Here is a 14,614-nt window from a genome sequence, read left to right as displayed (position 1 = left end):
CTGGAGAAGAAGGATGCTTATGTGAGAGTGCTGTTTCTAGACTGCAGTTCAGCATTCAACACCATAGCTCCATTCAGGTACGGCAAGATGCTCAGAGACCTTGGCCTTGAACCTGCCTTCTGCAGCTGGATCCTGGACTTCCTGTCAGATTGCCAGCAGGATGCAAGAATGGGCTCCCTCACCTCCAACCCTCTGACTCTCAATATAGGAGCCCCTCGGGGCTGCGTACTGAGTCGCCTCCGTTATTCCCTGTATACCCATGTCTGTATTGCCACCCACAGCTCTAATCTGCTAATTAAATTTACCGTTGACACTACATTGATTGGCTTTATCTCAAACAATAACGAGGTGGCCTACAGGCAAGAAGTTATTTCTCTGATACAATGGTGTCAAGAAAATAACCTCTCCCCAATGTTGCAACAACAAAGGAGCTGGTTGTGGATTACAGGAGGAATGCAGACGGGCTAACCCTTATGGACATCAAAGGATCTGGGGTTGAGAGGGTAAACAGCTTCAAGTTCCTCAGCATCCACATCACCGAGGGTCTCACGTGGTCTGCACACACCAGCTGTGTGGTGAAAAAGGCACAGCAGTGCCTCTTTCACCTCAGGTGGTTGAGGAAATTTTGTATGGGCCCCCAACTCCTAAGAACTTTCGACAGAGGCACAATTGAGAGCATCATGACTGGCTGCATCACTGCCTGGTAAGGGAACTGTACCTCCCTCAATCACAGAGAGTGGTGTGGACAGCCCAGCGCATCTGTAGTTGTGAACTTCCCATGCTTCAGGACATTTACAAGGACAGGTGTTTAAAATGGGCTTGTAGGATCATTGGAGATCCAAACCATCCCAACTACAATCTATTCTAGCTGCTACCATCTGGGAAACGGTACCACAGCATAAAAGCCAGGACCAACAGGCTCCGGGACAGCTTCTTCCACCGGGCCATCAGACTGATGAATTCAAGCTGACCTGAGTGTACTCTATATTACATTGCTCTATTTATTATAAATTATTATAAATTACTATGATTGCACATTGCACATTTAGATAGAGACGTAACATAAAGATTTTTACTCCTCATGTATGCGAAGGATGTAAGAAATAAAGACAATTCAATTCAATTGAATTGAATTCAATTCTTGAATTCGGAAGTCCAGGTCAAGTGGTGGAAGTCGTTGTCACAACGGGAGTCTTCCTTGCTTGCAGTGGATAACAATGACTTCTTGTGTGCCCTCACATGCCTGTCACTCTTCTTGAGGCATTGCAGAACTGCCTTCTAGGCTGTTTGATCTCACTGTTGATTTGATCCACGAAATCTGCCAGAGCTGTATTTGCATGCTAGGACTGGTATGTCCCTATCTCACACACAACTGCTGGAGGAACTCAGGAGTGTGCAGGAAAGGAGGGATGTTGTGGAGTTTAGATAGGGTAAATTCAAGCAGGCTTTTTCCACCGAGGTTGGGTGGAATTCCAATTAGAGTTCATGGGTTAAGGGTGAAAGGCAAAAGTTTAAAGGGAACATGAGGAGAAACTTTTACATTCAGAGATTTGTGAGAGTGTGGATGCATACAAGCATAATTTCATTGTTAAAGAGAATTTACATGGGGATAGTACAGTTGGTTCCTTGAAGAGCCTTGAAAGAAGGTGCAAGTCTCTTCTTCACACTGAAGAGTTTGATCTGCATGGCTTGTCGGTACATGTTATACAGTGCCTATAAAAATTGTTCACTCCCTCTTGGAATTTTTCATGTTTTACTGTTTTACAACATTGAATCACAGTGGATTTAATTTGGCTTTTTTGACACATCAATTGAAAAAGACTCATTTGTGTCAAAGTGAAAGCAGTTCTCTACAAAGTGACCTAAATTAATTACAAATATAAAACACAAAATAATTGATTGCATAGCATAAGTATTCACCCCTTTTAATATGACACACCAATTCAACACTGGTGCAGCCAATTGGGTTTTAGTTAAATGGAGATCTGCTTTGGAGACCTTTGTGCTGTTTCAATTGGCTGTAGTAGAGATACACCTGGATCTGGAAGGTCCAACTGCTGTTGTCCGAACTTGTGTGTGCTTGGCTTGGCTTTGGCTGAACTGCTGACTCCATTGGTGGCGCTGGCTGTGGATGGCGTGAGGATGTTGGGAAATAGTGTAAGTTCAGGAAGGGGGAAGAATCTGGGAAATGAACCACAAATGGATGGTTTGCATGAGTGTGGGTTGGTGGAAGGGGGTTGTAATGAAGTTGAATCCAGATCTGGAAAATGGAAAAAGAAACAGAATATTGGAATGATTTCAAGTGATGGGAAGGAAGAGCTGGATATTTTGGAAAAAAGGGAAGAAATCTTCAAGGTGCAGTTTAAATTTGACCTGGCACAGCTGCCCTCTATCATTTCCATTAAATTAAAAACAGAGTTAAAATTGGCCATAGGGATTGTAGATTGTGCTTGTACTTCAAGAGGAGGGAAGGTGTTAATTGTGTGTGAGGATAAAAAGCAGTGCGAGAAGGCATTACAATTGAAGACTTTACTTGGCAAAAAGAGAGCATCTATGTTGCCTGTTGAAAATAGATATATTAGGGGTGTTATAATGGGTGTTCTGGTGGGGATTTTGATAGAAGAATTTAAATCTCATTTATTGGAAGACAAAGTAAAGGAGCAAAAGGGATTGCAGGTAGTCCGAAATGGTGAAAGGATGGATCATTTATCTTTACTGATATGCTTTGATGAAGTGAAGCTCCTTGATAAAGTTAGTTTGGGGTATGTTAGTTATAATGTTTGAGCTTATGTTCCGCTCCTGCTCAGATGTTACAAATGTCAAAGGTTTGGGCACGTTGCCGCAGTATAACGTGGGCAACTAGGATGTAGTAAGTGTAGTGTAGTGGGGAACATAAATATGAAGATTCTGAAGGCATTGCAGGGGAGAATATAGTGTAGCTTATGGAGGATGTGAAGTGCTTAAGAAGGCAGCTTAAGTTCAACAGGTTAAAGTACAGTTAGGTGTGTTTTCTCCTCTCTCCTGCTGGGGAGAATGTACATAATATCAGGCAAAAGGATAGTTTCTACCCCACTGTTACAAGACTATTCAACAACTCATAGTACAATAAGATAGATTCTTGACCTCCAATCTACCTTGTTATGACCTTGCAACTTATTGTCTGCCAGCACTGTACTTTCTCTGTAACTATAACACTTTATTCTGCATTTGGTTTCTGTTTTTCTCTTGTACCACCTCAATGTACTGATGCGATGAAATAAAGTTTTGCACTGTTTCTCAAGACATGTGGCAATATAAACCAAGTTACCAATTTAAAACTTTGTATAGTCCTTTTTTATATTCGGCCTCTGTGGTATGGAATTTTAGAGTCATCCCCGTCTAGGTGAGCATATTTCTCCCCATTGCTCTCCTAGGTGGTTTACCACATATCCTTGTCTTGTGAGCCCTGTTTCCCAGCCAGGAGAGACACCTTCCCTGGATCATGTCTGCCCAAATAAAGTGAAGTAAATGTAACCTATCACCTTTCCCAGCTCTGATGAAAACAGGTTTGCTTAATCCAATTTTGCCTCACATTCTGTTCTCATCATTCCAGTAATCTATCTGGTGAACATTTGTAGTATCCCCCTTTATGGTAAATTTTATGTAGCTTCTTAGGTAAAGAGGTAAAGAGGCCAAAAGTTCACACAGAACTCCAGCTGCTGTCTCATCAAATCCCTTTTATAAGTAAAGTAAGGTTAGCATTCTCAATTTTTTATTCCTCATTTTTAAAGATTTTTCCCCTCCCCTTTCCCTCTTCTTCTATCCCCTGCTCAGGCCTCTTACTACTTCTCCTCACCTGCCTATCCATGCTGGAACTATTTAAACTGTCTACTCCCATCGACCTGCACTAGGACCATAGCCCTTGATGGCCTGTCATCCATGTACCTATCCAAATTTCCCTGAAATGTTTGAATCGAGCTTGCATGCACCACTTGCGCTGGCAGATTATTCCACACTCTCTCGACCCTCTGAGTGAGGCTTCCCCTCATGATCACCTTCAACTTTTCACCTTTCACCCTTAACCTATGCTCTCTGGTTGTAAACCCACCCAACCTTAGTGGATAATGCCTGTTTGTATTCTATGTCTATATCCCTCAAAATTTTGTATGCCTCTATCAAAACTCCTCTCAATCTTCTACATTCCAAGGAATACAGTCCTAACCTATTCAATCTTTCCTTTTAACTCAGGTCCTCCAGATCTGGGAACAGCCTTGTAAATTTTCTCCAACTTGTTTACATCTTCCCTGTAGATATGTGTACTGCACACAGTACTCCACGTTATACCTCACCAATGTCTCACACAACTTCAGCATAATATCCCATCTCCTGTACTCAATACATTGATTTACGAAAGCCAATGTGCTGAAAGCTTTCATTGCGACCGCATCTACCTGTGCTGCCAGTTTCAATGAATTCCTGTATTCCCAGATTCCTTTGTTCTACCACGTTCCTCAGTTCCCTACCATTCACTGTGTAAATCCTACCCTAGTTGGTCCTACTGAAGTGCAAAACCTTGCACTTCTCTGCATTAAATCCATCTGCAATCTTCACCCCATGTTTCCCGCTGATGCTGATCCCCCTGCAAACCATGATAACCTTCCTCACTGTCTTGGTGTCATCTATAAACTTGCTGATCCAGTTAATCACATTATCGTCCAGATCACTGATTAGATGACGAACAAAAATGAACCCAGCATGGATCCTTGTGACAAACCTTTAGTCACAAGTCTCCAGTTGGAGAGGCAACCATCTAATACCACTCTCTGTTAGGGCCTCTGCAGGTACTGCACTTGGTTCCCGTAGAGTCTGAGGGAACACCTTGTCAGGCCCTGGCAGTTACCCACCCAATTTACCTCAGGTTAGCAAAAACACTTTCTCTGTAATCCGTACGGTGTTCATGAAGTTGACGCTGCTTTGCCTCACTTCTGTAGACTCTGTGTCCGTCTCCTGAGTAAATACAGATGCAAGAAATTATTTGAACTACCTCACAACTGTTTTGGCTCCACATATGAGTTACCATTCTGTTCCTTGAGAGGACCAATTTTCTCCCTTACAATCCTTTTGCTCTTAAGACAACTGTAGAATCCCTTGGGATTCTCCTTCAGCTTGTCTGCTGAGCAACTTCATGCCTTCTTTTCACCCTCCTGATTTCTTTCTTAAGCATTCTCTGGCACTCCTTGTACTCCATACGCACCTCATTTGTCCCTACCTGCCTGTACCTCTTATGCACCTCTTTTTTTCTCGTTAGTCCTCCTTTCATTCCTTCCCCCCTTTCATTCGGATGTCTTCCCCTTCCTTTGCTGTCCTGAAGAAGTCCTGTCCTGAAAAGTCGACTGTTTATTCCTTTCCATAGGTGCTGCCTGACCTGTTGAGTTCCTCGAGCATTTTGTGTGTGTTGCTGTGGATTTCCAGCATCTGCAGAATCTCTTGTGTTTATGTTTTCTCATGTTCTTGGTGCACTTGTTTGCTTTCTGTGACTTGTATGTAAGGACATGCAGATCTTCTTGTCAGTCAACATTTACATTGACAAAGTGGAGCAGAGTGGTTAGCAAAATACTATTATAACAGCACTTCTATTGCTGTGTAAGGGGCTTGTATGTCCTCCCTGCCATTATGTAGGTTTCCTCTGGGTGGTCTGCGTTCCTTGTACATCCCAAAGGCACATGAGTTGGTAGGTTGATTGGTCAGATGGATGTAAATGGATGGTATGAGCTCATTGGGCTGGATATACCTGTTACCATGATGTACCTCTAAAGATAAAAACTCAGCAAGTCACATGGAGGGAAATCAGCAGTCAATGTTTTGTCCGAGACCCTTCAGAAACACCGAATGCAGTTAAACAGGGAATCTGAAAAGCCAAATTGTTTCCCCTTTATTTTGAGCATAAAGTAGTAACAGAGTATTTAAGAGATGTAAGAATTGACATAACTTATTTGTATGTATTTTCCACATTCCAGTCACTGAGTAATCATTGCGAATAGAATCTTAATCATTTTAATACATTAAAAAAGAATGTAAGACATAAAAAATTCACTTGCACAAGAGGCAAGAGCAAAATAAAGTCAACCCCTCAAACCTGCCTCATTATTCAACATGATCGTGGCAGATTTGTCCCAGAACTCATCTCCTCTTCTTTCTAGTTCCACGTAGCCCTCAATGATGTGATCTTTCACCAATTTTTCAATATTCTCTTTCAAGACATACCAAGATTCACCACCCTCTATGGGAAAAAAATCCTACACATCACAGTTTTAAATAACTGCCTACTTATTTGAGATGTTTTTATGAATGGAAACATCTGAACATGGCCTTTTCTGGTTGGCTGTTGGTTGACCTGGTGTTCTGCAGGGGTCACTGTTGGGTCCACTTCTTTTCATGTTATTTGTCAATGATTTGGTTGACAGAATTGATAGCTTTGTTGCTAAGTTTGTTGATTATATGAAGATAGGTAGAGGGGCAGTTAGTGTTGAGCAAACAGGGAACCTGCAGAGGACTTACATTAGGAGAATGGGGGAAGAAGCAGCAGATGGATTATGGTGTAGGGATGGGTGTGGTCATTGACTTTGTAGAAGGAATAATGATGTAGACTATTTTATAAATTGGGAGAAAATTCAAAAATCAGAGGTGTAAAGGGAATTGGAATCTTTGTCCAGGATTTCCTAAAGTTGACCTTGCATGTTGATTCGATAGTGAGGAATGAAGATGCAATATTAGCATTTACTTTAACAGAGGCAAATGCAATGTTAGCATTCATCAGGGTAGAAAGCACAGCCTCAGAATAGAGTTCAAGGTTCTAAGTACATTTATTGTCAAAGTAAGTATGTATACATTAAAGCCTTGAGATTTGTCTCCTGACTGGCAGCCACAAAATGAAGAAACTCAAAAGAAGCCATAAAAAAAGAAGACCGTCAAACTCCCAAAGTGCTGAGGGGAAAAATTGATACAAACAATAAACACAAGCTGGATTTTCAGAAGGCCTTTGACAAGGTGCTGCACATGAGGCTGCTTAGCAAGATAACAGCACATTACAGGGAAGTTACTAGCATGGGTGGAGCATTGGCTGGTCAGCAGAAAGCAGAGAGAGAGAATAAAAGAGATTCTGTTCTTACTGGCTGCCCTTTACCAGTGGAGTTCCACAGGGGTCGCTGTTGGGACCGCTGCTTTTTACGATGTATGTCAATGATTTGGACTAGTGTATTAATGGATTTATGGCTAAATTTGCCAATGATGCAAAGATAGGTGGAGGAGCGGGTAGTGTTGAGGACATAGAGAGCCTGCAGGGAGACTTAGATAGTTTAGGGGAATGGGCAAGGAAGTGGCAAATGAAATACAATGTTGGAAAGTGTATGGTCATGCACTTTGGTGGAAGAAATAAAAGGGCAGACTGTTATTTAGATGAGGAGAGAATTCAAAATGCGGAGATGCAAAGGGACTTGGGAGTCCTTGTGCAAGATACCCTAAAGGTTAACCTCCAGGTTGACTCAGTTGTGAAGAAGGTGAATGCAATGTTGGCATTCATTTCTAGAGGTATAGAATATAAGAGCAGGGATGTGATGTTGAGGCTCTATAAGGCACTTGTGAGACCACACTTGGAGTATTGTGTGCAGTTTTGAGCTCCTTAGTTTAGAAAGGATATACGTGCATTGGAGAGGGTTCAAAGGAGATTCCCGAGAATGATTCCAGGAATGAAAGGGTTACCGTATGAGGAACGTCTGGCAGCTCTTGGGATGTGTTCCCTGGAGTTCAGGAGAATGAGGGGGGATCTCATAGAAATATTCCAAATGTTAAAAGGCCTGAACAGATTAGATATGGCAAAGTTATTTCCCATGGTAGGAGATTCTAGGACAAGAGGGCACAACTTTAGGATTGAAGGATGTCCTTTTAGAACTGAGATGTGGAGAAATTACTTTTGTCAGATGGTGGTAAATATATGGAATTTGTTGCCACCAGCGGCTGTGGAGGTCAAGTCATTGGGTGCATTTAAGGCAGAGATAGATAGGTTCTTGATTAGCCAGGGCATCAAAGGGTATGGGGTGAAAGCAGGGGAGTCGGGATGACTGGATCAGCCCATGATTGAATGGCGGAGCAGACTCGATGGGCTGAATGGCCTACTTCTGCTCCTATATCTTATGGTCTTATGGTTTTAAGCAAATAGCATTCTGAACTGAAGTCCACAAAGCTAGTCCTGTTCACACGCCCTTAGTTCAGCGCAGAGCAGAGCAGTCAGAAAATGTGAATCTACAGAATTCATTGCCACGGACAGCTGTGGAGGCCAAATCATTGGGTATATTTAAAGTGGAAGTTGATAAGATTTCTCAGGACATCAAAGGTTATGGGGAGAGTGCAGGAGAATGGGGTTGAGAGGGATAATAAATCAGCCATGATGGAATGGCAGAGTAGGCTCATCAGGCTGAATGGCCCAATTCTGCTCCTATATCTTATGATCTTGTGGTCTAACATCTATCCTGTCATGTCCTCTCAGGGTGTTAAGGGCTTCGAAATGATCAACCTTCTTTCTTCTATTCTCCAAAGAATACGGATCTAACGGTTATGGCACACATCAACCACAGCCTACCAGTCAACCTCGACGCTTTGCAATTCGCCTACCGGAGCAACAGGTCAACGGCAGATGCCATCTCTCTGGCCCTACATTCCTCCTTAGAACACCTGGAGAATAAAGACACATATGTAAGGCTCCTTTTCATTGACTGCAGCTCTGCCTTTAATACCATCATGCCAAATAAACTGATTCCTAAGCTCCGGAACCTGGGCCTTAGCACTCAGATCTGCAGCTGCATCTTCAACTTCCTCAAAGACAGGACCCAGGCTGTGAAAATAGGGGACAAGCTCTCCTCTACAATCACTCTGAGCACCAGTGCCCCACAAGGCTGTGTACTCGGCCCCCTGCTGTACTCACTGTACACCCAGGATTGTGTAGCCAAGCTTCCGTCGAACTCAATATGTATGTTTTCTGGTGACACCACAACGGTAGGCCATATTTCGGGTAATGATGAGTTTGAGTACTGAGAGGAAATTAAGAACCTGGTGGCATGGTGCAAAGACAATAACTTAAACCTCAACGTCAGAAATACGAAGGAATTGGTTGGTGACTTCAGAAGGAGTAGCGGATTGCACGACCCAATTTACATCGGTGGTGCACAAGTGGAACAAGTCAAAAACTTTAAGTTCCTCGGGGTCAGTATCACAAATGACCTGACTTGGACCAACCAAGCAGAGCCCACTGTCAAGAAGGCCCACCAGTGCCTTTACCTCCTGAGAAAACTAAAGAAATTTGGCCTGTCCCCAAAAACCCTCACTAATGTTTATAGATGCACCGTAGAAAGCATTCTTCTAGGGTGCATCACAACCTGGTATGGATGTTGTCCTGTCCAAGACCGGAAGAAGCTGCAGAAGATCATGAACATGGCGCAGCACATCACACAATCCAATCTTCCGTCCTTGGACTCACTTTACACCGCACGCTGTCGGAGCGGTGCTGCGAGGATAATCAAGGACATGACCCACCCAGCCAACACATTTTTCGTCCCTCTTCCCTCCGGGAGAAGGTTCAGGAGCTTGAAGACTCATACGGCCAGATTTGGGAACAGCTTCTTTCCAACAGTGATAAGACTGCCGAACGGATCCTGACCCGGATCTGGGCCATACCCTCCAAATATCCAGACCTGCCTCTTGGTTTTTTTGCACTACCTTACTTTCCATTTTCTATTTATGATTTATAATTAAAATTTTTAATATTTACTATCGAATTGTACTCCAGGGAGCGGGAAGTGCAGAATCAAATATCGCTGTGATGATTGTACATTCGAGTATCAATTGTTTGGCGACAATAAAGTATAAAGTATGACTTCTTTCACTGGCCAAAATAGGACAATCCTGTCATGCCAAAAGAAGGCCAAAGGAATCACTTCTGGGCTATCTGCAGTGTTTGTTTATCATTCTTGAGTGAAGAGATCAAAGCTGTACAGAAGAGCTCAGGTGCAACCCTGTACAAATGTAATAATGCTTCCCTGTAAACTCCTATCCTCTTACAATAAAGGCCAATATTCCACGTACTCATGCGTACTTGCTACACCTGCATTCTAATTCTTAGACTGGAAGTTGAATTGGAATTGTATTAATTTATTTCTGTGACATGTACCAAGCCATGGAGAATGCAGGTCAAGATTTTTGACACATTTCACTGCATGTTTCGATGTATATATGATGAATAATGCTAATCTCTATTGATAAGACCTTTACCTTTAACATCCATTTTCCAAGTTTTAACCTATTCACTCAATCTATCCTTAACATACATACACTTAATGGCCACTTTATTAGGTACACTTGTACACCTGCTTGTTAGTGCAAATACCTAAACAGCCAATCATGTGGTAGCAACTCATTGCAGAAAAGCATGCAGATATGGCCAGGAGATTCAGTTGTTGTTCACCAAACATCAGAATGACCAAAGAAATGTGATCTAAGTAACTTGGACATTGGAATGATTGCTGGTGCCAGATGGGGTGGGTTGAGTTATGAATGCTGAACTCCTGGGATTTTCACGCTCAACAGTCTCTATAATTTACAGAGAATGGTGCAAGAAAACAAAATAATAAACCAGTGAATAGCAGTGCTGCAGGCAAAAACACCTTGTTAATGAGAGAGGTCAGAGGAGAATGGCCAGATTGGTTCGAGCTGAGAGGAAAGTGACAGTAATTCAAATAATAACAGTGAGTGCAGAGCTTAGGGGGGTTAATGGTGCCCAAGGGCGACTCCCTTGCTTGTATCTTCGGAAACCGCTCTACAGTATTTCCATCTTTAATATCTCTACTTTTCCCTTTCAGGGTTCCTTTGAAGATCCTGACCTGGAGCTACACGCTGACTACGGTTCTTTGCAGGAATGGGACCCACTCTCGGGGTTGCATAATTGGCTGTTGTTCGGCACGCCAAAGGCTCGGCCTAAGAGTTCGGCTTGAATTCGGAAGCCTAGGATCTCGGGGTTCTATAGAGACGGGCAGATCATGGGCCGGTGTCACAACAGGAGATCCTTGTGTCGTCGGAGGAGTTGGAGTACCTGCTGTGTGCGTGGAGATCTGGGATCTTTGCGATCTTCAGGCACAGAGCTCGGAAGAAGTGACCTAATGGACTTTTAACATCGTAAACCAGTGAGCTGTTTGTTATGTCTCCCTGCTCGCCGGGAAAATGGAGACAACCCTTTCTCCCTTATTACGGAGAGAGCGAATATCGGCTGAAATGCGAAGTCTTTGGGGTAACTGCAAGTCTGTGTGTAGTGTTCTCGTGCAGCGTGTTGAAACTCTGACTAAACACCGAGTTAAACCGGAGCTAATGAAGACAGAGTCATAGTAAGGTTAACCATTTACTGTTCAGTCTTCCACATTAACATTGTATGGTGAAAACTGTTGATAAAAAAATACAAACATATACAGCGTCTGTTTCATTCTGGAGACCACCCGCGCTCTCTTCTCTAAGCGAGTGTCTCCAGCCGCCCCGAGTAGGGAGCCACGGTTCGCGTCAATCCGCCGCCGGGCCCGAGCCCACCCCGCGTTTGAAATTGAAAAGCCGACACGCGGCCCGCTTCCTTTAACAGAAACCGCGTTAATATTTTTACTTCAAATACTTTCATAAGAACTTACTTCACGATCATGCTGCAGGCATGTCACCCAGGGGTTACACATAAGACACGGCGAAACCGGAGGTGACGTCATCGCACGCCGCTATAGTGAATTTACCTTTGTTAAACTGTAACGTGATTATCAACCTCTAATTTTAACTAGAAAATAGTTACAAACGCATCATTTAAAGCGTAGACCCAACAAAGTCAAATAAATGCCTTAAGGACAGCACACTGTGTCTTTGCTATTGCTTTGCTCACGCTTGAGTGCTCGATGGCGGTACCAATGCTTGCTCTTGGGGTGAGGGGGAGATTGTTGCTCGCTGCCACTTACGTGCGTGATGGGGAGCTGTGGGGTGACTTTGGGGTTCTAACATTTAACTGTCATTCATTCTTTGGGGTACTCCACTGTTTTCGTGGATGGTTGTGAAGAAAAAGCATTTCAGGGTATATATTGTATACATTGCTCTGACATTAAATGTACCTTTGAACGCGCAACACATCAGCCCATCTTGAAGTCGATGGGCTACAGCAACAGAAGACCATGAACACACATTTAGTGGCCACCTTATCGGTAGAAGAGGTATTTAATAAAATGCCATCTGAGTTTACACAGTCAATTAATAAGGTCGGGAATTGATCACCGGGGAAATTCACTAGAACTGTCCAGCATGAAGAAAACCCATTCATTCTGACTCTTTGGAGTCATAGGCTCACAGAGTTCTGCATCATACGAACAGGACCTTTCCACCGTCCAGGTCTATGCCAACCTAATCTTCTGCCAAGTCCCATCTACCTACATAAAAGCTTTAGCCCCCCATGCCCCTATCATCCATGCAACTGTCCAAACCTCTCTTAAAAGATACTTTTGAATCCACATCTACCACTTCTGCCAGAGGCTCATTTCACACTTGCACCACTCACTGACAGAATCACTCTACTGCATGTTTCTGGTGTGATAACCAGTCTTCAGCTCTTACTACGATACATTCCACAATACAGTGAACTCTTTTCTCGCACACCGGTGTTATTTATGGATCCTTATCTAATGTCTTTCAGTTATCTTAATATATTACACCTACAGTTTCACCCTCATTGACCCTGCTTGTTAAACCAGTCGTGGTGTAGTATCAGACAGAAACAAGCTCTTTGGCCCAACTCATCCATGCCAAACAAGGTGTCCATCTAAGCTAGCCCCATTAAAAAAAATCATTTAGAGATACAGCATGGAAACAGATCCACCGGGTCCACTGAGCCCATGCTGCCCAATGACACCTATGTAACCTACTAATCTCTATGTTTTTGGAATGTGGGAGGAAACCAGATCACCTGGAGGAAACCCACATGGTCACGAGAAAAATATCCAAACTCCTTACAGACAGCAGTGTAATTGAAACCGGGCCACTGGCTACGTTACATGCCGATGCACGTTTTCCCATATGCCTCAATCCTTTCCGATCTGTGTACCTGTCCAACTGTATTTTAATGACTGTCCTCAAAGGGCTCTGACAAATTTTTCAAACTCCTGCCTCAGCAAGGACCTGGACCCGTTGTAATATGCCTATCGCAACAATAGGTCAACGGCAGATAAAATCTCCATGGCTCTTCACATGGCTTTAGACCACCTAGACAACACAAACACTTACGTCAGGATGCGGTTCATCGACTAAAGCTCAGCATTTAATACCATCATTCCCACAATCCTGATTGAAAAGTTGCAGAACCTGGGCCTCTGTACCTCCCTCTGCAATTGGATCCTCGACTTCCTAACTGGAAGACCACAGTCTGTGTGGATTGGTGATAACACCTCCTCCTCACTGACAATCAACACTGGCGCACCTCAGGGGTGTGTGCTTAGCCCACTGCTCTACTCTCTGTATACACATGACTGTGTGGCTAGGCATAGCTCAAATACCATCCTCAAATTTTCTGACGATACAACCATTGTTGGTAGAATCTCAGGTGGTGACGAAAGGGCATACAGGAGTGAGATATACCAACTAGTGGAATGGTGCTGCAACAACAACCTGGCACTCAACGCCAGTAAGATGAAAGAGCTGGTATGGAGGGGCTACTGCACAGGACTGGAAGAAGCTGCAGAAGGTTGTAAATCTAGTCAGCTCCATCTTGGGCACTAGCCTACAAAGTACCCAGAACATCTTTAGGGAGTGGTATCTCAGAAAGGTAGCATCCATTATTAAAGACCTCCAGCACCCAGAGCATACCCTTTTCTCACTGTTACCATCAGGTAGGAGGTACAGAAACCTGAAGGCACACAACTCAGTGATCCAGAGACAGCTTCTCCCCCTCTGCCATCCGATTCCTAAATGGACATTGAAGCTTTGGACACTACCACACTTATTTAATATACAGTATTTCTGTTTTTGCACATTTTTAATAAACTATTTAATATTGTAATTGATTTATTGTTTATTTATTATTATGTTTTATTTTATTTATTATTTCTTTTTCTCTCTTTGCTAGATTATGTATTGCATTGAACTACTGCTAAGGTAACAAATTTCACATCATATGCTGGTGATAATAAATCTGATTCTGATTCCTACATTATCTTTCTTCCATTGGACAGAAAGGTCATTTCATCATAACAGTTCATCAGGATAATACAAGAGAAAACAACAATCAAATGCAGAATAAATTGGTACAATTGGAAAGGGTAGAGAGTGATTGGTAGTGTAGCAGTGATGCACCATCAATAACTCCAAAAGACTGCAAGTAGAGTAAATACTGAAAGGCTTTTATTCGCAGTAAAATGTGACCTTCAGCATGCTGAGTGTCTGCCCCTGGACTGAGAGGAGGAGCCAAGGCCCAATCGCCTTTATTCAGGGGTCTGTGGGAGGAGCCGCAGGGCAGTCAGCAGAGGGGCGTGTCCAGGCAGGTAACCCAGTTACAACATATATATATGGCTTACCACAAGCA

At 43.1% G+C, this 14,614-nt stretch overlaps 1 long non-coding RNA gene across 1 annotated transcript; it reads right to left on the bottom strand.

The window, feature by feature from the left end:
- Positions 1-1,934: 1,934 nt before the first annotated feature.
- Positions 1,935-8,678, bottom strand: LOC134345123 (uncharacterized). Its single transcript, XR_010017606.1, has 3 exons — positions 8,647-8,678; positions 4,893-4,986; positions 1,935-2,260 (listed from the first exon to the last, which is right to left on the bottom strand). It is a non-coding gene; the product is annotated as an uncharacterized LOC134345123 (long non-coding RNA).
- Positions 8,679-14,614: the final 5,936 nt, after the last annotated feature.

The sequence above is a fragment of the Mobula hypostoma genome, chromosome 4 (assembly GCF_963921235.1).
Source record: "Mobula hypostoma chromosome 4, sMobHyp1.1, whole genome shotgun sequence".
NCBI classification, from domain to species: domain Eukaryota; kingdom Metazoa; phylum Chordata; class Chondrichthyes; order Myliobatiformes; family Myliobatidae; genus Mobula; species Mobula hypostoma.
Note: the sequence above shows the minus strand (reverse complement) of the source record. Positions and strands in the feature narration are given on the sequence as shown.